This window comes from Ctenocephalides felis, unplaced genomic scaffold, assembly GCF_003426905.1.
Source record: "Ctenocephalides felis isolate EL2017-DRISC unplaced genomic scaffold, ASM342690v1 CF-g0.4_SCAFFOLD_01604, whole genome shotgun sequence".
Classification (NCBI taxonomy): domain Eukaryota; kingdom Metazoa; phylum Arthropoda; class Insecta; order Siphonaptera; family Pulicidae; genus Ctenocephalides; species Ctenocephalides felis.
The window spans coordinates 23,638,556-23,664,918 of NW_020537758.1; the positions used below are offsets into that span (position 1 = coordinate 23,638,556).

The 26,363-nt window shown below is 29.2% G+C and overlaps 1 protein-coding gene and 1 pseudogene across 1 annotated transcript in view; both read left to right on the forward strand.

Moving 5' to 3' along the window:
- Positions 1-361: 361 nt before the first annotated feature.
- LOC113373537 (inactive dipeptidyl peptidase 10) overlaps positions 362-26,363 on the forward strand; it is a 91,288-nt gene continuing 65,286 nt past the window's right edge. Inside the window, exon 1 of the mRNA XM_026613829.1 lies at positions 362-396. The gene's annotated coding sequence lies outside the window, so the exon portion shown is untranslated. The remainder of the gene's footprint in view (positions 397-26,363) is intronic.
- LOC113373245 lies at positions 4,717-5,300 on the forward strand (annotated as a pseudogene).

Below are 26,363 nucleotides of genomic sequence, written 5' to 3' on the forward strand. Positions count from 1 at the left end.
TGATTACCCCTAAATAGATATACAAAACATCAACAATCAACGACAGTGTTTTACATAATTTACACTATATCCATTACCCATGTGTGTTTTATCAACTCCCGCGCTTTGTGTGACAATGGACCGCGAAGTGTTTCCGCCTGTGCCGGTTTCAGAACGAGTGATTGGCGACAATCACGGCGTCTTCGGCGTCGTCTGGTAGTGCAGGAATTGTATCGTGTGCAGGAGGAATATTGTTCTATTGTTTTGTTGTTTTGTCCACTCGGGGGACTTATCTCAGCTCGTCAGATCGGAGCGGGGCTTAGCCGCGAGGCAGCGAGTCCCGGGCGGAACTGTGCGACGGACGCCCGAGGGAGTGGAATGTGACGCGAAGGTCGAAGTTACACGGAAGCGATCCAGGTAAGGAGAAATAAGGGATAAATAACACATAGCATTTTATTTGAAAAGTATATGGTTTGTATATAAAACAGTCAATTTCTAGATGACATCAATAGAAAATGGCAACGTAAAACAGTTTACCTTAACTAAATTTGTAGAAGTTTTAACATTATAATACACTTTTACAATAACCTCGACAAATCACATGCACCAAAGAAAAAGTTTCTTAAATTTCCATTTTTCCATGTTTCAATGTTTTTGAACAATTTAAAATAAAAACATGACAAAAGTGTCTTGAAAAATAACCAACAAAAATTTTTAATATTTTGAGATAAGAAAACGACTGCATATGAAGCATATGGTGTACAAAACCCAAAGAATTGATATGATTTATATAATGACGACAGTCTTACCATTTTCATTTATTAAACCAATTTAAAAAACAAATAACTGCAATTAAACAAAAAACTCAATAAATCATTTAATTAAAACTCTTAAAATTAAAATAAAAAAAAAAAAAATAGAAATCGAATTTTTGAGTGAACGGAGCATCCAATTTGAATGATCTTAAAAACATTCAATTAGTAATGATTGGGAGAAGTGTTTATTAGTTTTTGGCAAAGGCAGGCCCAGCCATTTCAAAGATACGGAGCTAAATATGTAAAAAATAGCTGTTTTTGAGAGAATTAGGCATCCGATTTAAATGATTCTGCTTGTCTTAACAAAATAATTGATTTTGGAAAAAAAATTTTGTTTCAACTTTTTTTTTTTATTTCTTGTATATCGAAAATAATTGAGATTTTATTTTTAATTCTGACTATAGTTCTAATATACTTTACAAATAATTTCAACTTTGCAATTCAGTTTATATAATTCTTATAAATATTAGACAATGTTACAATATTTATAATAATCTGTTTGGAAACATTCAGTATTCCTCGAACATTTCGTTACGGCACGGGAGGTTCCAGCAATTTGCCTTAAGGCTCGATGCCACCCACCCCACTAGTTAGAAGATTCAGTCGCTTTTTTAAATTTTTCACTTTTTTGCCATTTGATTCTCCTTTTTGCGCCCAAAACCACATTTTTTGTAGACCTGTGTTATCTCATACACTTTTTATAAGATTGTCTATTATAATTAAAAAATTATTCTAGTACCTTTGTGAAATATGCATATTTAGGATTCAGTAGAGAACATATATAGGATGATATAATAGTTATCTAAAACATTAATCTTCAATATTTATCTTGAACTTTCAATTGTATTAGTTCAAGTACATGATATTACTACAATTACATTAGTCTCACAAATCATACGAAGTTCGAACAGAACATCTTGATCAAACATACGCCGGAAGACAAATTGAGCATATGTGCTGTTACTAATTATGTCATTAAAAGCAAATTAATTGCCAATATGAACAGCAGATATAATATCATTTAGAAATGCACAGATATGTGGATCAGAATAAATATATACTTCGTATTTTTGAGTGTTATTTTTATGTTTCTGAATATGAATAAAATCATTTTTTTCAAGTACTAACAACCAAATAGCAAATCTAACGAAACCAGAAAAATATTAAATGTATTTTTCATTTTTAACTGTATATATTCAGATAATTCAGTATGTATTCAAAAATTTCTAAGAGGATACGAGAAATATTCGAAAGCGTTTTGTCAGGAAATAACATCATAGATCGCTATTTGGAAAGTGACACACGACAGGCAGCCCAAGTGATTTTTTCTTATCTGTAAGCTGTAACAGTTGTTCGATAAGAGTTTCAGTAGACTTCCAAAGAGAATAAAAAGGGACTTACAGAATTTTTGGCGAGTTATTTAAATATACATACAAATCGAAATTCTTTGGGAGTATCAACTTTTTCGTACTTATTCAAATAAATGGCATATTTGCAAACATGTAAACATTGTGTTTTGAATGAATAAATAACAATAATTATTTTATCCATAATAGCAAATTTTAACACTAATATAAAGTGGGTAGTTTATGGTGCACAAGATTTTTCTAGCTAAATTATCTTTTACAGACTAACAAATAAAATCACAACGTATGATTTAAATTTAAGCTAATGAAAACATCAAAACTGTTAGTATTAGTTTAAAATCCTTCAAACCCCAGAAAGTCCAATACGTACACTTATATTTTATTAAAAATATTCGTTGATATTCGTTTTTCTACGCACCCAAATGTAATTATCCGTGTGTGGTTTATAAAAAAATATAAAATTCTTCCTGATAATTTATTCATTGGATTTTGTTGAAGCCAAAATAGGAGAAAAATATAGATATAAAATGTTCATTTGATGATGTGATAGTCGAAAATTATATTTATTTAATATGCAGTATATTTATATGCTAATTTTTCATATCGCAAAACATGAAACACCCAAATTTGTTTGTAAGTTAAAATTGTATATATTTTTATTTTATATAAAAATAATATGCATATGAGGTTTGAGCAACTATTCACACTATTCGATATTTTCATAGAGAAACCATTTAAAGTATTATACATCAATAGAAAGACCTCAAAATTCTTAATTTTGCAACAATTTGCTTCAATACACTACTCCACACGAATGTTTTCACAATTTTCCGGTCCTGAATTTTTCCGGTGATAAGTCCAGTGCTAAGGTCTACGTCATTTCACATATTTCGCGCGTTCGTTTCATGCCGGGATTACGTTATCTGATGTGAGTGGTTAATGTTTCTCTGCTATTTTTTGCACTGCATTTAAAATGTATTAAAAAAGGTAACGCCGCCTGCTTTTATGGAGAGCCATCAATCAGGTAGGCGATAACAATCGCTATCAGACCGAGTTGGCAAGGACGGAATTTTCTGATTTATCGCTGGTCTTGATTAAATGTACGCTTTAAATATATGATCAATTAATTTATATACATACATGTACAAATACGCATGCACATTAGACAAATTTTTGTTTGTTTGATCCACAAAGTTGCAAAAAGTATTTTTATTCTAATTTATAATTAATTCTTAGAGATGCCGATGATAGGCAACACACTATTTAAGTTTTTAGTTCACATCTTTTGATATTTAAATAAGTACATAATTAATAAGTTTAGGGTGCATTCGACTTGGACGCTTACGCGCTGTGAGCGCGCCGTGAGCGCGCTTTCATCGTTCGACTTGGCGCTGTGAGTGTGGCATAAGTACGCTCGTAGCACCATCGTAGGATGCTCGTAGCACATATTTTGCGCTCACATACGCTCACGCCACAGAGGTAGGGCAGCGTGAGCGTGAGCGTCAGTTGTTTTTACTATCTGTCATTTCATTTGTTTATTAATTGTCAAATTCATTATAATTCCGCAAAAATAGCAAGCTGTAGATCACAATTATTTCTTAATATTAATATTGATATTAATTAATTTTAAATTTAATTAATTTTAAATTTCAATTTTATTATTACTATTAATTAAGCATAAGCTAACCAAATTTCATTTATTTATTAATTGTTAAATTCTTTATAATCCCGCAAAAATGCCAAGTTGTATATCACATTTATTTTTTATTCATATTATTTATTTTATTTTATTCATATTATTTATTTATTTTAAATTCAATTAATTTTAAATAATTTTAAATTTTAATTTTAATATTACTATTAATTAAGCATAAGCTATCCAAATTCCATTTATTTATTAATTGTTAAATTCTTTATAATCCCGCAAAAATGCCAAGTTGTATATCACAATTATTTTTTAATATTAATATTAATATTAATTAATTTTAAATTTAATTAATTTTAAATAATTTTAAATTTTAATTTTAATATTAATATTAATTAAGCATAAGCAAACCAAATTTCATTTATTTATTAATTGTTAAATTCTTTATAATCCCGCTGAATGATCCAGAAAGTAATAAAATTTACACAATTACCGTTACCGCCATTTTGATGCTCATTGACGCTCACAGTTTCCAAAACGAACGGAATTTAGTTATCGATTCTGAGCGCTTATCGGCCAAGTCGAACGCTAAAAATTCGTGCTTATAAGCGTGAGCGCTCACAGCGCGTAAGCGTCCAAGTCGAACGCACCCTTAGTGTTTCCTAAACAAATGAATTCATCAAAACTAATAATGCTGTAAACAAGCTGTCAAATATTTGTAGTTACATTGTGAATAAAAAATCAAATATTAATAGAAACAATAAAAGCATTATAACTACTGCCATCGCTATAGAAATCAAATTTTACAAAATTTTGTAAAACAGATAATACGACGTTATTAAAATTATTTTGAAAAATTTTGGTATCTCGTAGATCTAATGATATACAGTTTTTAAGAACTGATAACACAATGTCAGCCGCAGTCATGGAAAAATATCTCTTCAATTTGAAATTTGCTGTAAAAGAATTGGCGCGGAACTCAAAAAGATGTGAAAAAGAAGAAATCGCGGAAAAAGCAAAAACAAAGAAAGCAATTCAAAAAGGCAATATGGAAGGAGCAAGAATACATGCTGAGAATGCAATTCGTCAAAAAAATCAAGCATTGAATTATCTTCGCATGAGTGCCAGAGTTGATGCTGTTGCTGTTCGAGTCCAAACTGCCTTAACTACCAGAAGGGTTACTCATTCTATGGCTGGTGTTGAATGAATTTGGAAAAGATCTCTTATCTAATGGATAAATTTGAATCTCAATTCGAAGATTTGGATGTACAAACTGGTTACATGGAAAATGCTATGCATACCACAACAACAACCACGGTTCCTCAAGGTGATGTTGACCAACTTATGCAACAAGTAGCTGATGAGGCAGGCCTTGAACTAAATATGGAACTACCTCAAGGAATAAGCTCAACTGCAATGGGTGCATCCACACAAGCTTCGCAGGAGCAAGAAGAATTGAATCAAAGATTGGCTAAGCACAGACAATCAAAATAACTGAATATATGAATTTTATAAAAAATTACGAAATATATAAACACAAAAATTAAAAACTAGTTTTAGTATACATTTTAATAGTTTTACTAAAAATGCATATCAGAAATATATAATTTGAAATAAAAAATCCTGCATAAAGGTTCATCAAGAATCATAAGCGTATGTTAAAAAACCAAAGATTAATTATGAACAGCTTTAACTTCATTATCAAATATTGTTGTATTGTTATTGGGTTGGTAAATTTATTAAGAACCACAGATTCTTTAATATTCAAATATTCATCAATAATTGTAGTTTCACTTTCTTATTATTAATCAAGATAAAAATATTATCAAAATTATTATTTTCCATTAAATGCATAGAATGCATTTTGCAATTTGTCAGCTTAATATCAACTTATCAAAAACTATATTAAAAACGACTTTGCTACAAGATTGAAACACGGATCTTAGTGTAGAAACTCATAACGATAAGAAAACATAATATATTTTCGTCTTGAACAAGTTTTCCGATGTTTATGCGGCAATAAATTTATAGAGTGCACGTTTACTCCGTGATACCCTCCACCTGCCCTCCCCAGAACCTCCATTGATCCTCCAGAGAACCTCTGCAATGCATATAATGCACATACGCGCCACTTCAGATCCTAATATGAATTTAATCCTCGCTACTTTCGAAAGCACAGAGCTCCATAAAGCATACACAGTAGCGTAGCTTTGTGAGCTTTCGTATTATTCGATAGAAAAGAATAACTGCCAGACGCTTTTGCATATTGGAAAACCTTTGATGTAAATATTGTATCAATTAATTATCATTTATAAGAAGCTGTGCATAAATTGTAAATATTCTGTCCAGTATGTGAAAAACCGTTTTAAAATAATTGAATTAAGTTTTGAATAAAATAATTTCTTATCAATGCATCGATGTCCTTGATATTTTCTTTACCAAATACTTTTGTTGACTCAAAAACTATCGATGAAAATTTTATTCAAACTATATACGTGTCATATAAATCCCGCACAATTCCTTGCACGAGAATAATCTATCATTATGAATAATGATCCTGCATCGCGAAACATATTGAATTTGCGTTTTGAAACTATTTACAAGCTAGTCGACAAGAAGTCTCCGTGTGATATATATTTACACATTTTAAAAGGTTTCAGGCACGAAACAACATTTTTTGTATATTTATTATAGAAAAATATACAGTGTAAAAAAGGGCTCCAAATATATAACCTAATGAATTATAGTACACAGGTTGCAAATATATATATATATATATATATATATATATATAAACATATTAACAAGACTTTCATTAAAAATCCTTTGAAAAAAGTCTTCATTAACTACTCATATCCTTTTACCTAAAAACTATGTGTTGTTATGCAGTTCTTTGGTATTGAAAGTGCAAAAACAGAAAAAAATGAGGAAATAAAACAAGTTTCTATTAATTACACTGGAAAATAAGTCACTATATTAGAAAAACGGTAAAAAACTAGAATGAGAAAAATACTTACTGCACGATAGAAAACTTACCACCGAAGAAAAACTAAATGAATTAAACGGACTAGTACGAGATACACGAGAAATAAAATAAAAGACTTAAAAGCCGAAGCATATTACATTGAAGCATAAAATCAGAAACAAAAAATATAAAATGTCGGAGAATTATTACTGAAAAATGATTGAAGCTCGAATCCACATATACGATATATGCATGTACATAACAAAAATACTGGTGTACCTGCAAGTATATATTTAGAACATTGAAATCTTCTAATTTATTTTAATTTATTATGATTATGATTTCAATATTTAATTCAATAATAAATTTATTATTTCCTACTTTATAACACTAAAATTTACAAACCTCTAACTCAATATAAATCAATGCGAACAAATCGTAAAATTTTTATTATACCAAAAGACACACACTTTATCACGGAATATAAAATTAACGCCTTGGCGACTTGCTAGAAATAAAAAAGTTTACGTCGATTTTAAGAGAAAGATTTCTTTGTCGATTTTAAGAATATCGGAATTTCAAACAATCACAATTGCACAAAAGGCGAAGTGGCCGAATTGGATATTTACTGGCGTGGAAGAGGACGTGCTTTTTAGATGCATTTTCCTAGTTGCCAACTGACGCCAGTGGCGTCTGGGAAAGATTAATGAAAAACTGGAATTGGAATGGAAATATCTGAAACCATAAGTAGTATCCAAAATTTTTATTAACAAACACACACAGACAGATGTATATATATATATATATATATATATTGTATATATAACATTCTTTTCTGATAGGTATCTATCCAGATAATAAAAATTCAAATTATTCTAACAAATATTTTTGGTCGATACCCATACGTTTCCAGTCTCTATTTGATTGTTTTCAGTGTTTAGGACCACAAAAAATTATGAAAAATAATATAAAAAAAACTAAAACTATAAAAAACTTTATTGTAAAATAATCAAAAATATTTTAAAGAAATATAACATATAACAAGCTGTACATGTAAAATTGGTTTTTGGTCAATGTAAAATGGTTTTTGGATTGTGTAGTTTTTTAACACTAGTTTAATTTTATTTTACGATAGTATACCTTCTTATTAAATATTTTATAATATTGTTGATTTTATTTTTTATATAATCTTTTGTACTTTTATCCACTAAAGTAGAGTGAAATTGGGACTCTAAGCGTATAGAAATTGATTAAAAATATTTTTCAGTAACGAAATTTAGTTTTCTTTCCATATCTATTATCTGGAAGTATGCCTGTTTGAAAATGATTTTGTTTTTATCATCATAATTATCATCTAAAAAAATTATGTATAATATATAATCATATTAATTAGCAAATGAAACCAGGACAAAATGCGAATTGATAAAAATTGAAGAAAGAAGAAATTGATTAAAAATATTTTTCAGTAACAAAATTTACTTTTCTTTCCATATATATTATCTGGAAGTATGCCTGTTTGAAAATGATTTTATTTTAATGAACATAATTATCATCTAAAAAAAATTATGTATAATATATAATCATATTAATTAGCAAATGAAACCAGGACAAAATGCTAATAAACTTAAAACACTAATAATAGTTAGAGATTTTTTTTAAACTTTTATATGATAATAATATGTAACTAATAATTTGAATGATAAACTAAAGGAGAGAAAACAATGCCCCAAGCAAAAACATGCTTATAAGTTGATAATCAAAATTTAAAGTTAATTGTAAGTGACTTAGTGAATGATGACACACATCAAGTTTCGAAACATGTTTTTAAAAAATAGTTACTTCTTTAAACTTTTTTTTAATTCAACAAATGGGCTGCTATTTATTTTATATATATATATATATATATATATATATATATATATATATATATACTAGCAAACCCGACGAACTCCGTTTCGCCATCAGATGGTTTCGTGAGAAAGATGAAGAAATTTTTTGTTTGTTTTATATTTGAAAAGGAAAAATTTGATCAGGAAGGAAAACCCGACTTATTTTTATATATATAGAAGATAATCTATTTGCAATTATTTAAAACAATTATTGATTATTTTCATTACTCGAATTTTTAATTACGCTGCGCGAAGTTGCAGCAGTTTGCATTAGCTATAAACCTTGCGGAGCCCGAGACCTTTCCAAAGAATGCAAAATTGTCGAAATCGGTTCGTGCGTTCTGGAGTTATTTTGTCAGGAAGGAAAACCCGACTTATTTTTATATATATATAGAAGATGAATGACATTTATTGCATATATTTATGCAATCTAGCACGTTAGTATAAACCTGTAAGATGTTTCTACAACAAGTACACGGTTAATTGTAGGTATTAATTATTATACACATTATATAAATCTGTCCTAAACATTGTAAGATAGGCGCAAAAACATAAAATTTATCCTTTGCATACACCAATGCTTAGGTGGCGCAAGGTAAAAACACACATGATATATGACATCGCTGCATTCCCATACACTCATAGAAGGTTCTACGTGCTCGTAGCCTGGCTACAGTTTACGAACTACCGACTCCCAGATTCAAGCTACGGGCTACAGATTCCGACTCTTCCGGACTACGTCATGATATCGAACTTACACAGGTGCACTTGTGCACTTTTAGTTTTTTTGTTATTATTCTGTGTACCTGCGGGTCACATCGCTTGCTCGGGCTTGTATCTAAATAACTAGGATCATGAGCTTGTTCTGCGTATTAAGTTTTGTTATTTTATTTATGGTTCGTGGAGTTCCAGGAATAGCACGGATGTGCACTAAAAATATTGCATAGAAAATATTTGATTATTTAGTGCTTTAGACGGTATATAGATATTTTGTTTATTTTTATCCTTAATTAAAAAAATTAAAAATATAAGATATTCTGTTATATCGACAAAATAGTTTGCCTAAATATTGTAATTCAAAAAAATACTGCAACAAAGGGGCCGTTCAAGTATTACGTAGGCACTATAGGGGGGCGGGAGGGTTGTTGATTTGCTTATTTTGGGTTGACATGGGGGGCAGGGGAGTCTGGATGATGATTACGTCGTAGGTAGTATTTTTATTTTTTTGCATTAATTGCAAAATGTTTACGTAAGCATGGGGGTAGGGGGTGAGAGCTTTGCTTATTTTTGACGACAAGGGGGTTGGGAGGGGGTAAATAATTGTAATAAATCTGCTTACGTAATACTTGAACGATCCCAAAAGTATAAATATTTTTTTCACGTATTGTAAGTATATATTTTTCAAAATACTTTCATTAATGACAATATGGTCATTTATCTCATAAATGCAATGTTTCGCGATTTAACTTGATTGCTAGTTACACTTTTGTGTCATTTATTTTAAAATAGTATTCTTAAAAAACACCATACTCGTTTTCGAGATTTTACTAGTGGACCTTCTCACCCGTGGACCTCTAGAATATTCGTATATGTATTGATTCTATCCATTACTTAAAATTATTATACTATATATTTATATTATTTTTGTACATATTTACTTAAATTCATAAAATATTAATGTTAAAACAAATATATGCATACGTAAAATGCATTTTCACATCTAACATTGAGAACCTCAGGTTTACTCCTCTGGAATTTTGACAAAACTTTGCATGCTGATAATGTTTATAGTCAAACCGAATACCTTGAAATATTATAGGGCTATGAGATGTGGTTTAATTATAAAAATAAATTATAGTTAACAATATGAAGTAAAACATGTGCTATAATTATATGCATGAACAAATATGATAAAGAAAAATATATAAAAAAACAATAAGAACAAGATTAAATGACTGGTTGTTTATTTCATTGATAAATGATTATATAATATTTCAAAATAAATTAAAATGAATTATATATAATTAAATAATAGCAGTATTGAGAACTCTGGTACGTATCTGTTTGTAATACTAGATTGCATTTTTTACCCCAATGTCTCCTCGTACACGTCGTATCAGATTTTAATGAAGGAATCTCTAATTTGTTTCGTTTTAGCCATTTTAATTATACGAGATTTTCTTTGGTAGTGAATCTTGCAAGCGATATCCCATATAAATTCTCGTTTGTCATTATCGTGAAGGGCGGAAAAAAAAACTAAACATTGATGTTTTTTGACTAATAAATGAATGTACTACAAAGTTCGAAGTTTGTAAAAGTTTATATTCTGGCAAGACAATAATTTTATATAAATAAAACATTATGAGTTAATTTCAGGAAAATTATTTGCAATTGAATAATATTTTAGTTCACTAATTACTGCCTTCCAATAAGCTGGATTATTAACACCCCGAAAGAAGAAGTTTATGTTTCAATTCATTCTGAATTGTAACCAAAACTGAAAATGGTGTGCGTAAGTATGTGCATATGTAAGCCAAATTTTGGCATTTCATAGACGTTTTCTCAAAACGTCTGCACCGATTTTAAACATGTAAAGCGACTTGATAAAAATTTGTTTCAAAAATTCAAATTCAAATTCAAAAACTGTTCAAAAGATGCCATTTGGATATATTGTTGATTAGTTTTTGATTTCGAAAATTTCAACCCTATAAGACGTTAAAGATATTTTTTTGGAGTTTTTGGAGATTCAATATTAAAAATTCATCAAATTTTGAAGTAATGGGCTGTATCAAAATTACAACCTTTATCGTAATAATTTTAAAAGCTGCTAAATCATAATCTAGTATTGTTAGAACTTGCATTAATAATATCGATAAATTACACATATCAAGATGTGTTGCAACTTGCCTTGATACAAAACGCAACATACAATTAGGTTTAGGTATTTCAATCAACTAACACGGTAGAAATTACTTTTTATATCAATCTACTAAAATCAAGTATTTTCAAGTCTGACATTTAATATTTTTATTATCAGCTCTTGGACTATATTTTTGCGGATATAATATCATTCAGAATCCACATCTCCTCATGTTCGGGGAGAGAAATGATAAAATGTATTTGATGAAAACGCAAAGACGTGACAGGAAACATGCCGAAGGAAATTAGTGGTCGTTCGGCATCATCGAATATAATTCCATATTCGAATATCGGAATCCGCATGTAGATAAGGATACATTTCCTGGTTGTTTAGAGTAATGTCGAATATCAATTGGATGCAGGAATGCGTTGCGGTTGCAATTGTAATATGGGGATACGGATATTGAAACATTTGTATAAAATCATGAATCACACGTAGTTATTTTGTAATTATTAAATTTAGTGCGCAGAATATTTCACTGATTTCATAGTTGATAAACCACATATGTAAAATTTAGTCAATTTGCCAGATTATTAAATTGTATACAGGCATTTATTACGTGGATAATTAAAATTAAATTATCGATGAAAAAGATTAACACAAACAGTAATATATTCGGCAACATGCGTAAATTGTGGTAAATATATGCAGTTTTTTTGGCTTTTACTCATCCAGATAACCTAATATCGTGCAGCATCGATGTTTATTTTCACTTGAAAATATAGATAAAAAACATGTTCCCAATTGAAAATAGCCTATTTTGGGTACTGCGGTGTAAAATGGCAATGGCAAATTTCTCACACTATTAGGCTTGCCTTAGGATAGTACTACCCATTATTATTATATTATAGCATTAAACAATTTAAAACATTTTTTATTTTTATACCATGTACATTTTGCATCGTATTCTATCCAATAACTATCCAATAACAATGTACATTATTATATTATTATTGAATTAATCATGTTATTATTACATTACCTACGTATTGATTTTTATTTACTTTTTGAATTTATATTCTTCAGTATTACTAGCACAATTTATCGGTATTTAATTCAAACTAAAAAAAAAAATCATTTAATCAATCGATAGAATACAACAACATTACTTGTCTCAGATCATTTTAAAGAGTATAAATAAAAATGACAAACTATAAAATATATAGCATAAAAATAATATATAGCATAAAAAATGAAAACTAAACGAATGTTATTAGTAAGCATCCTATAAAACATTACAGTAAATATTTTTTTATTATTATCTTTCGCTTACTGCAAAACTCTATGCTATTACTTTCATAATAAACTTCACTATTAAGCTTTTACTTTTTTCACAAAAGTACGAATATATATGGTAACTAACCTCTTAACTTTTCATCTCATTTAAAACACCCTCTCTTTTTAAATCTCAAAGACAGACTCTTCACTGCCAACGCTTCTTTATAATTCAAGCAAAAAAATCTGGGGGTTGGTGATAATTACAGACGTTTGTATATAAGAAAATAAAATACGATATACAAAAAAATATATTCATCTTATTTTTAATTATGGTGCACTTGGGAAAGGTTAAAGTAATGGAAATTGGTTGGTGAACAAAATCTTGCGCTAGAGTTCTTATAAAAATATGCACAAAAATCATATTAATTTTCAACTCGGTATGTACTATTAGTAGTAGTTTATTATGAATGTATAGCATTAAGGAAAAAATTAATGATTTTTTAAAAACTATGATTGTTTTTAAGAACACAAAAGATTTTAGGAATAGACTAGAGACAAATAAAGCGACGACGAGATAAACAAAACTATACAGTAATAAATTGATATAGGTTTGTATCAATTGCTCATACATAAAAATTATAAAGCATTAGTATTAAAAGTCAAGAATTTGAATATAATAATAATAAAAAATATTCACAAACGCGTGCATGAAGTAATATAAGTCTACCAGACCCTGTCCTATTTTTTCTCTCGTCATCCCTTTTTTATTCATTTAACTTTTTCATGTACTACCTAAAGGTCTCTCTAGTTCCATTTAAAACGTATAAACCTGAAAGCATATAAGACGTTCTCCGAGGAATTCACTAATGGAAACATGCCACTATCTTTATGTATTATGCAACTGCCAAGAATTTGCATATAACAAGAGAGAATTTAAAATTAATTTTGAAATTTATTAGGTTTCATTTTGGGATTCTATAAGGGCAAAATGTTTGTAAACTTATTGTATTAATCTTAACGTATTATGATCGTAAAACAATAGAGTACTTTGTAGTCAAAACTTATGGTAACTTTTTTATTTTTTGTTATATACAATATGTAATTGTGATAACATGCGCTTATTTTTATCAATTTATATTATAAGAGTATTCGTCAGTAACACTAGTTTAAATATTAGTATAAATTTGAAGCATTTAAATCTTATGTTGTGTCGGTGTATTTCATTTGATATAGAAGTAATAAGTTTTATTCCATTTATCATCTGCTGACAGTATATCAGAAGTTCAAACTAACGATATTGAAAATTTGAAAGTTTCATAATAAAACAATCTTAAAAGAAACTTTCGAACGAATGCAAAAGTATTCGTTTGAGATAAAGTAAGTTCAACTTTATTGCGAGCACGCTTGTATTCCGGTTCTCTATCTTGGGAATAACTTCTAAAATACTGAGATAGAGATGAATATTTTATATAAATTACAAAATATTTAAATACCTAATTGATAACTAATAATTTCAAAATAATTATCGTTATTTTTGTAATTCTGTAAAGTCTGTAAAAAATCCATAACTTCGACATGGCATAAAACCGTTGCTATATTTTTCTCTGTATTAAATTTAAACTAGTGGGACTAAAACTAGAAATATATTACACTTTAACCAGAACATAATGATCGTAATAAATTTAAAATGACCGACACAAGTAGGGACTTTATTAACCTTATGAAATATTATTTAATGATGCATACTAAATTTATAATGTCATGTGGTTACATGTAATCATTTTATGACCCACAGTGGCTTTCTCGGTGGGCAAATCGTAAAAAGCATTTAAACGTTCAAATAGTTATAAAATCATTCTAACTATATACATATATTCGAAATAAAGAAATAATGATTACTTTAATATTTCACTTTGTGTTTTCAGAATAATCAATTTCAAATAATTTTATATGGTACAGAAATAATAGAAATATGTCTTTTGAAATAAATGTTAAATCAATAAATAAAAGAAATAATAATAATCAATAAATAATAAAAATTAAATAAATATGCATAAATAATAGTAAAAAAAACTAACCTGAAAAAATAACATCGAAAAATAAAATAAATAAAACAATAATGTCGAAACAACCTGAAGAGTAATTAGAGGAACTGAAGAACTAAAAACAGATCATAAAACTAAAAATTGTTATCGAAATAATCGAAAAGCCATATAATTAAAACATAATTTAAAACATGAATGTGAAATATTTTACTAATGCAATTTTAGATGTAAGTGGCATTTTGCCTTAAAGCAAGTTATATATGAATGATAATATTTTACAATAATGTGCCTAGGTAAGCACTCGTCTATACAACTGCACAAACACGTTTATGAAAGTTTCATTCAAAATGCCAAATTTCATTTTACTATTTGCGCTGACTATCTATTAAAAACTAATCAGCTTGATTCCCAACTGGTTTTCGAAGTTTTCAAATTTTCCAAAAAAGTTCTGGATTTTTGGTGAAAATGTTGACGTGGAACTTTGCATTTTTTTAAATTGTAGAAATGGTTGTAGCGGTTTCCGGAAACAAATTGACAAATAGAACAATTTTAGCTTACACACACATGTTAGACAGAAGAATCACTCCAGATACTATTGTAGAAGTGATGCTGACAACTGAGTCTGGGTGGAACGCATGGACACATTGGCTACCAAAGTTACCAAGTCATTAATTACAATAATTAAGGGATAGAATCAAAGCATTCTAGATCCTACCCCAAGATAAGACAACAGGCAAGAGATAAGCGGAGGCTTTAGTCGGTATTGGCCCCGACATACTCAGACAAAAGACTCAGTCATTACATTTCCCAAAATTGATGTCAAACTATTCAAAATTAGTTGAAACATAAAAATAGCACATTAGATTTTTTGGCACAAATATAACCTTCTATAAAAATTGAAACTAATACAATGCTCTTAATTATTTTTTTTATAGTTATATATAAGACATAATTAGAAACTGTATAGTATAATGTAATAGAGATGGAGAAACCTGAGTCTGATATTGCATATGAACACTTTTAGTCTCAGGAAACCAGGAAACACAGTCATACCTCATGTGATTTAAATTAAAATCGATAGCATTACATGTTCAACTTATTCACTTTTGGCTCCTTTGATGCAAATAACGAATACATAATATGAAATTCGCCAGGCGGTGCGCGGCGAGTTCATCACTCACAAAAACGAATGCGAACAAAAAGAAGGAACAGAACTGTGAACAGAAAGTTTTTATTTCGTGCCCCAATGCGGATGGAGGGTCGTCGACCAAGAGCTTGGGCGTGGCCCCCATATGATCATTTTATGGAAGATTTTCATAAAAGAGAATTGTTATTGATTTAAATTATTTTTTCTTTTTTTACACATAGCATAGATTCAATAGAAGAAAAAACTCAAACCATAATATTTAATAATAAATGTTATTTGCTTTCAGTAAATATTTTATTTGTCGTGTCCACACTTATGTCAAATCATTTTTCAATTCACAAACCATTTTCTTATAAATTTTAAAGTAATGCTTTAACTTCCAAAGGTTTCTTCGTACTATATAGGTAGAAAACCATAAATGCCAACATGAAATATAAACTAACTATTAACGATCAGTCTGATTTTTTTTAAACTAAATAAAATTTTCACGATAGAACTCTAGATAGAAGAATGATAGAGCCTATAATTCGAAACTTTAATGCATTTACATAATTTTGCATTTTGGTAAGCCTCATAATAATTTAGAATGCTTAGTAGGCCTATAATAATTTAGAATGCTCGCTCAGACCACAATCATAAAAAATTACATTCAAATTACGATATTCTTCGAACCGTTTCTAAATTTAAAAAATCAGTACTAGATTTTGCATGAAAGCCAACAAAAAAATTTAAAGTTTACTGCAAGTCCTAGAAAAACTGCTCGGCCGATTGTGCCACAAACCTGAGTGTACCTATACACAGTCTATCCGTTTTCTAAGAAAACGTAGACGACAGGTCAATAAACGCACATATACTTTTTCCAATGCTCTCTCCGAATGATCCGAATGACATTAGATTGAAAAACTGGATATTCTTACGAAACCATAAACTTCTCATTTACCTAAAATATGAATTTACACTGCATTTTAAAATCATGAATACTAGTAAAATTATTCCTCATGAAAATGTTAACATAAATGCTGAAATTGTCTAAAATGTATTTTTTCCCCTATTACTTGTATAATAACTCATTCTTCTCTTGTATCGACTAACAATTGAATGATAAAGTGGCGCTTTATCAAATTAGTGACCTATTAAAACCCACTATAGATAATAGATTTATCTAGTGATAGAGCAGCAGCCGCAGCCACCTATTACAACAAAGCAAGCTCAGCCGTCGAACTAAACGTTCGCACGATGTTATTGCATGTATCTCATCGCTTTGTATGCAATTAGTATGATTTACGAGCTAATCACTGCCAAAGAGGATTATTCGTGTTTTAAACGATAATAGATGCAATTAGACCGATAAGGTTACAAACAGTTTAATTCGGGAATAGATAAGCTTTCATTACCGATAATAAATTACAACGATCGAGGTAATAAAACATATCGAAAGCGCGGTTCAATTTTGGAACTTGTAATAGCAATTGATAGTTTGGTAAATTGTTGAGTACACACTATTAACAATATAAACGCATTTTACTCATTAAATTATTTAACTATCTTTAATTAATTTTTGATCTTGTAATATTCAAAAATATCATAGCTTTTTATTATGAAAATAATTTTAAGGGTAAATAACACAACCTGTCACAACCGTTTTGATTTTTTTGATTACCAGTATTTTAATCAAGAAGATCTATAATAACGTATTTATTAAGAAAAATTGCAACCCATTACAAAAACTATTTTGTCGATATTGTGCAGACAAAATGATATACAGGGTAAGAACACACCAAGATGCTAATTTTTAGGAGTGCGGTTTACAAATATATTTTTTCCTACTCTTTGGGACATGAGCACATAAATCATGAACCAAAAGGGTAACAAATCATACATAGGAACCAATTTTAGCCAGGTTTCAAACGGGAAAAGAGAGTTTGCGACAAATGCAGGTCTCATCTTCTCACCGGTGGATCTTTTGGTCTGCCTTAGCAATTATTTTTGCACACATGGAGTAGAAGTTAATAGCTAATCACCTTTGATACGTTTTAAGAATTAAACAACAATCAATAATTAATCGAACCTCCACCAAGCACCTGATTATTGCAATGAAATACATCGAAGTTACTGGCGCTGGCATAATTTTTAAATGCTTTAATAAATATTTATATCAATAAATATGGCCCAAAACATGAGAAAAATACCCTCAAAAGCACTTTCAAGGCGCGAAACACAATTGAATTGATTACTGCCACAAGACTGTGGCAATGACTTTCAACATCTGACAAGATTGTTATTATGGCAATTGATCGTTATGTTATATAGTCCAATTTTTAATAAAACAAGCCCATTTTTAAATAAAGCCATTGTGTCACTTGGTCGATTACTCGATATATACGACTTTGTCCATCTTCCCTCTATAACATTTTAGCACGATAAAGGACCTGTAAATACTAACTACATATTTACTTTTAAAAAAATACTAAAATTGCGTTTTTTAGAGTATATAAAACAAGAAGGAAAAGATCAAATAACATAATATTGATGAAAATTTTCATATACCAAGAAAATACTATAATACTTCGTGAAGAAGTCAGGTCCACGTTTTTAACGTATGTCGGTTTATATAGATTAAAACAATATAATAATTAGAAGAAAAGAAGAAAGTAAAATTGAGTTTATATTACTACATTTGGTTACTAATTCTATTACATAAACGCTTATATTATACACAGGTATTGTATAGGACGATAAATTATGTTGTATAATATAGTGGTCAGTTGCCGCGGACGTAATAACTGACGTAACATTTGCGTCAGAGTTGGACAATGACGCGAAATCCTGGGGAAGCAAAAAGTACGAACTTTGCAAATTAATATTCCAATAAAAATTGCAGTAAAATAATATTAGTACAACAATTATTCATATAACATAAACCATACATCCAATTGCCGTGAAAATTTGGGTAAACGTTAGGTATATTACCGGACAGGTTTTCGCAAATTCTGATTGCAACCAAGTGATAGGGGTTGGAGACATTTTTTAAATATCTGGCTCAATTTTTATTTTTATTTTTCATAATGCTTAGATAACACTTGAATATTACAAACCCCTATTTTATATGAATAAATATAGTAATTACATCATTCTTCAATTCGATTTCTGAACGTTTTAGACTAAATTCGAATGAGATTTTTCAAGCTTATGAAAAAAATAAATGTCACATAGGAAAAAATTATTTCATCAAAGGTTTTCCAACACAAACTTATTTTTTAATATTAATTTAGAAATATGAACAAACAACACTCTTTTTTGCACTAATTTATTAAATAATAATTTCACAAACATTTCGAGACTAGGTTTGTCTCATTATCAGTGTGTTAAAAATTTAAAATCTAAAATATGGAAACCTATATAAGCATTATGTGTTATCAGTTACACGTCGTTCACTGTTCTCACTGTTGTTTTATTTTTTAATGTATTGGATCAATACGTAGATATAGTTCATTTCCAACATCAATCCCCTTACACCGTGTCATCTAACCTTTCGTCTTGTCGAGAAACATCATTTAGAGGTTTATGCCGACTCGAGAGGCAAATTACTGCGTCACAGGTACCCCCGTAGTCGGCCGAGAGTTCCCGCATTACGTAGGTTGGCCGCGGGTCCGCACAACAAGGTGCGGCTGACGAAAGCCGCGCTGCGTACTATTCATTTCCTTATCGACACAGGAGGGAAGAGCGGCGGACCGAGATTATAAATGAAATTACTTAAATCGGGTTCGTGATAAGATTTATATTCGTTTTTTATTCTAAATGTAATTGAGTACTATTATACTTTGTCGATACACACACAACTTAACGTTAAGCCAAAGCAAGAAGTATAATAAAAAAAAATCCATGAAAATCTAAGCAGTTCAAATTTCTGAGCTTTCAAGTACATCCTAGACCTAGAGCATTGGTCAAACTTGGACCATTTTTTAGTTATTTTATTTAATTATAATAATTTATAAATTAATTATTTTTTATTATTTTTGTTCATTTAATATTTGCCCGTGAAAACAAATAACATTTCTAGGACCAGAATGAAAAATGACATAATTTAGACTAGTTTTCTCACATTAATACTATTTCTTAAACTTTGAATTTAATTTTTAAAAAATAAATCGACTATGAGGAGACAATGATAGTAGGGCCTTAGTAAGTTCTATTGAAAGTTTGCGCATTAATTCAGGTTTGCAACATAGTAAAATACTTATCAGGTTCGTGTGAGAAGAAAAGTTTAAAAACAAAAATCTAAAAATTAAAAAAACTGCTGAAATCGGAATAGGTGTTAATTCTCTGGAATTGTACCCAAATTAAATTTTATGGAGCCTATCTCCACTCCAAACAGCAAATATTTGACACAGAAAATATAAATACAAATAATGTGGAAAAGCTTCTGCCATAATTCTAAATTTTTGTTATATTTTTTAGATTTTCAATTATAAAGGGTTTACGTAAATACATTCGTAGACATTTGTATATGTGTATATAAATCCGTGTAGTTTTATTATTAAATAATATTCCCAAATCAACATTACATAAAATAGGGTTAAAAGAGTGACTACATTTGTAAGAAGGGTAAAACTTTATATATCTACAATTGTACTGTGATCGGTTTATATTTTTTAGTATTTATACAATATTTAGCTTAATGTACGTTTTAATACTGTTTCTTAAACCTTGAAGTTAATTTTTTAAAAATAAATCGACTATGAAAAGACAATAATAGTAGGGCCTTAGTAAGCTCTATTGAAAGCTTGCCCATTAATTTAGAATTGCAAAATAGTAAAATACTTGTCAGGTTCGTGTGAAAAAAAAACAAGTTAAAAAAAACCTAAAAATGAAAAAACTTTCTAATTAATTTTACTCACAATCAGATCAAATCAGTTCATGATCAGTATTGTCTCGATCATTTCTCTCAGCGAATAAACCCCATTATTTCAAACCTTAAGAAATTTTTATAATTAAACCACTTTTTACTTTTTGTTGGTCTATTAATTTAAGGTACAAAGACTTAGCTCATATATATATAATATTTTTAATATATATTATATAATAAAACCAATATTTACGAGAAATAATAATATTCTGAAAATATAGAAAATTGTGTCAAGTGTAACAAAAATATGATAAATAATTATCAATATTTGATGATGATATAATAATAAAATTTTACAATCACATCTATAATAAAAGTCATTAATATACCATTAACCAACTGACATATATTTTCGTTATCATTGTCTATTATCCCTCAGTGGATTATCGATTAAAAATTTAAATATGGAAACAATAAACATTCAGAAAGTATCCCTCCGGCTTGCACAATGAAAAGAAGCTCTTTAATATTCTTCTTCTATAGAGAAAAGCTTCATTGTTTCAGGTTAATAGTTTCCGTGTCACGAAGCCGGTGATAAATCGACTTTTGCCGTACGTGACGAGTCCTAGGGTTACGTAACAGTTTGTAAATTGTTAGGGGCACGTGTTTAAAAAGAATTAAAAAAACTCAGAAGGCAGTTATAATGAATATAGTTCATAATGCCCATGAATAAGTAATATAACAAGTTAGCTAATCAACGGAATTTCAACAAAATAAATAGTAATATTTTTTGTATATATTAAGCATGGCAAATTAACCCCAAAGACGGTAAAAATTGAAAAGAAAAATAAAGGTAAAGTAAATTTATGTAAAAAAAGATTTTTTCAAAAGTATTGTTCGGTTGTTCTCTAGATTCTTAACCAAACTAAAAGTAAAAGCATAACAAATAATATTTCTAAATATAACTATTATCCCCAAGTAATCTCACATTTTTCTGATAACATCACAAGTTTGCGATTTATTTCTATTTCAAATGTAAACTTGTTGCGAAGGCAGTTTGTAAAGAGTCAGATCAAGACACCCGATTTCTCGACAACGTCGGGTGAACATTCTTACACGTATTTCATATGAAAATCCTACATTGATCTCGAGATTTTTATAATTTATTTAGGTGACATCGGATAGAAAGGAGATATCGAAAGCAATCGGCATAAGCATCAATAGTATCAATAAATGTATTGAGTTCGTGATAAAATTTAGTACGAATTTGTAAAAATCGAAATCCGTGATGAGTTAATCGTTGTTTCCAAATGATATTATTGTTGTAATTAATTAAGCAAATTTTCTGCTTCGATTATCATCATGTACATGTATGTATCAATGTGGTTAATGGAAAATTCCAAATTTGAGATGTCGGCATCGAATCTTGTCGATCGCCTCCTAATGGAGCGTAATATTAACGCATCCGTGAGGAAATAAACATGATGTCCCACGATGACGACAAATTTGTTCGAAAGGAGGAGTTTGGTTACGATTTGTCCAGATACACCTGATCACACAATTGAGGGTTGAAAACGTGACCCCGAACACAAATTGCTGGCTTTAAAAATATAATGTGGAGAAAACCGTCTATGATCTTCCAAAACTATCTTATTTGAAGCAACCGTAGACAAGGTTATCCAAGAATTATGTGATAAACTAAATGTTTTTATATCTGTTTAAATGTTATTTTAATGTTTTTTAATTACATAACAATGTTTATTTAAGACTCTACTATCATATATATATATATATATATACACCTAAGTCTGTTTTTACACGGTCTTTTTGTACACGGTTTTAATATAACACGGTTAAATAATTGAATATTTTTAAATTTTTTACACGAATTTATTCCATTTAGCACGATTTGAAATTTTATGTACCTAAATTTTTTTGTCAAATTAAATTTTTGCGAAGTATGTTCATATCACAAAAAAGTATTTATGAAAGAAAAAAGTCTGAAACCATCGATAGTATCGATAGTTTGCAAACACTAGCTTAAAGATTTAAGTGAATTCCCCTTTAGCGCGTACAAACAATTTTTACTGGTCAAAGCAAATGTGAATTGCACTAATTTAATTCTTGTTCTTAAAAAGTCTTGTTTTTCACCAATTTTAATAGGTTTTAGAGATTAGGAACAAATCACCCATTTTTGTATAAGATCAATGTCTTTTTTTACACGTTTTTTTTTTACACGGATTCTTCTGGAACCAATCTCCGTGTAAAAACAGACTTAGGTGTATATATATATATATATATATATATATGTGTGTGTATGTGTGTGTGTGTCTTCATGTAAAAATAATGAATAATTTTGTATTTGCTCAAAGATACGTAAATTCTTTAGTGGCATCATCATCTTTATTATCATTTTCATTCATTTTCATCCTATTCATATCTCCGAAAATAATCCTGCTTGAGCTATATTTCAATTTGCCAACAGAATCCATTACATAATTTGCCTCGAAATGAGATTTCATCTTATTAGCATATTTCTATACACGGTACTTTATTTCGACACTGCATATTAATTTTATTATGTAAATGCACTAAAGCTTTATTACTTTGCATTATATAAAAAATTTCATCAAAAGTTATTCGCATATGACAAATATGATAGAAATGACTGTATATTTATATGTACAATATATTTAGCAAAAATTATATTGTATTCACTTTTTAGGAAATTGTACTTTGCAATTGATTCCACTTATATATGCAGAACTTTTACAAATTTAGTTCATCTATATGTAATAGAAAATAGAAGTAAAGGAACTAGTAAAATTCATCATATGGCATTGGTTAGATTTTATACTTTAGGTAGTAAGTTCTCAAGTTCTCGTAGTGATTTCTTGATATATGCAGAAACTTTACTCTGTAGAAATTGGAAATAATTTTCCACGAGTTTTGAGAATTAAAGATAAAGTTCATTTGTTTTCACTAAACCGCACATTCGTTTTATGAAAATATATAATGCTCCTAGTATTGGGCGTATGTCCAAAAAACTTTAATTGAAATTTTAGCAAAGACAAATATATATATGAGCGAGTAAATATGTTTCACCGGAAATATTTGCTATTTGCAATTGATACTTTTTATAGTAAAATATGATTATCTGTTGACCTTCAGCATAAGCATGTTTGCCTAATACAAAGACTAAACGTAACTTTAGCCAATTGCCTCCGGAAATGATGCGATCAATCTGAGAACCTTACTAATTCGTCATCATGTGAGTGATATTTACCGGAAAACTGACTTCCAGCAACGTTAACCGATGTTACAACATTTTCCGAATTTTCTACTTCTGAATCTCCATAACACATTTCGACAAAAAACTTTATTATTTCGAAATATAAATATTCACAAATGTTAACTTACACAAATGCAATTATTGAGCACAGACAGTACATAAGCCCATTTATGCATTTATTCAAACTTAATTACATTTTTCAATTTACATGAATATGTACCTGAAATGCTATATAAAAATACTGAAACCTATACATAAATACCAGCACTAATTTACATACAATATTCACTTGAAACATATGTGCACGTGCACACATATTCATTGAAGGAATCTACGGATCAGAGTCAGTCTGAGCAAGGTCGACGAAAAGTACCTGCAAAGCTTTAAATGTGATACTGAAGAAGAATGGAAAATATAAAATGGACCTAAATGGTAAATGAAAAGATGCTGTAAAGAGTGAAAAAGAAAAAATTGTACTGACCCATATTTTGAAAAAAGAATTTTCTGCAGTGACTAAAAAACTGAATCGGAGTTGCTGCAGATAATGAAGACTATCTAAGCATAAAGTAAAAATACAGGTTTATGAGAACAGATGGGTGAACTATAATTTTGAAAATTAGAAAGAGTACTCACAACGTGGGTTACTCTTTGGGTAAAGCAGCAATGATAATAATAGATATATAAAATACACATTTGTATCATGATGCCTGTTTACTAAACACTCCGAGACTACTGAATGATTTTATAATAATTTTTACACTCCACGACTGCTGAACCATTCATAATATGGTGAATCAGGTTTTATCTTAATTGTTTTGGATTAAAAAAAGATATAGAAGACGTAACATCTCATTAGCCATCAAACATATTTTAAATACATTGTATCAATTTTATACAATTAGTTTCATTTTTTTAAATGAGTTGACTAAATTGGTGAACAATAAGAGGATGATATTAAAGAACAAAGAAAATGCAGACCACCCATCATTTTTAGTAGTTAATTGAAAACATATGATTTCTCATTTGTAAATTATATCAAAGCGTAATATTCTACAAACTATTATCAATTTCATCCGAATTATTGCAGTTGCTAATCCCAAACTCTAGTCTGCCCGTACAATTTCGGACCATACGACGCTGGGTATAATCCACTAATGTTAAGATTTAAGAGATATTCATGTTCGCAATGAGATTTTGTTCTCGTAGAAGTTCTCCGCTTTTGCTCGCAGCTACTGCTGAAATCGGAATAGGTGTTAATTCTCTGGAATTGTGCCCTAATTAAATTTTATGGAGCCTATCTCCACTCCAAGCAGCGAATAATTGACACAGAAAATATAAATACAAATAATGCGAAAAAGCTTCTGCCATAATTCTGGATTTTTGTTTGTTATAATTTCATGTAGCTTTGTTATTAAATAATATTACCAAATCAATATTACATGAAATAGGGTTAAAAGAGTGACTACATTTGTAAGAAGGGTAAAACTTTATATTTCTGCAATTGTACAGTGATCGGTTTATATTTTTCAGTATTTATACAATATTTAGCTTAATGTACGTTTTCTCTGGGATATGAATTCTTTATCAAGACTTTATTGCACAGACATGACATGGCATAATACAATTTATACCGTGGATCTGGCTTGCGGCCAGATACTTCAAATGGGGAAGAAGATGATGGCTTGGCTCTAGAACATCATAACTGTCGGAGAAATCAAATTTTGCTCGAAGTTTTTGCATCCTTATGAATGTTATATTGATAATTTATGAACGATAAACATAAAAAAACAGTTTATTGTTTCCAAACCTTATATTCTAATTGTTTTAGAATTTCAACTAACAACAACAAAAATGATATTGCATGGTTATTGATACTAATGTAAGCTATGATTTGATCAATATTATTATATTGATTGAAATATTATCAATAGTAAATATAATTTTTAGTATTGTTGTATTGAATTTAAATATCTGTTTTTTGCCATAGATTTATTTATAGCTATTGATCCTATTTAATGTGAGAATTAAAAAAAAGGGATGACAATATCGAAAGGGCTGGAATTTTCCGTCCCTGACGTAAAGAAGATATTGCGTAATAAATACCTTTACGTTCTTCCCATTCGAATAAATACTGAATTATACATGAGGTTATTTCGTGATTTCAGTATTGCATACTGAGTAGCTTTCGGAGTTGCTTTAGTTATCGCTTATTTTGGGGAAATATTTCAATGGAAA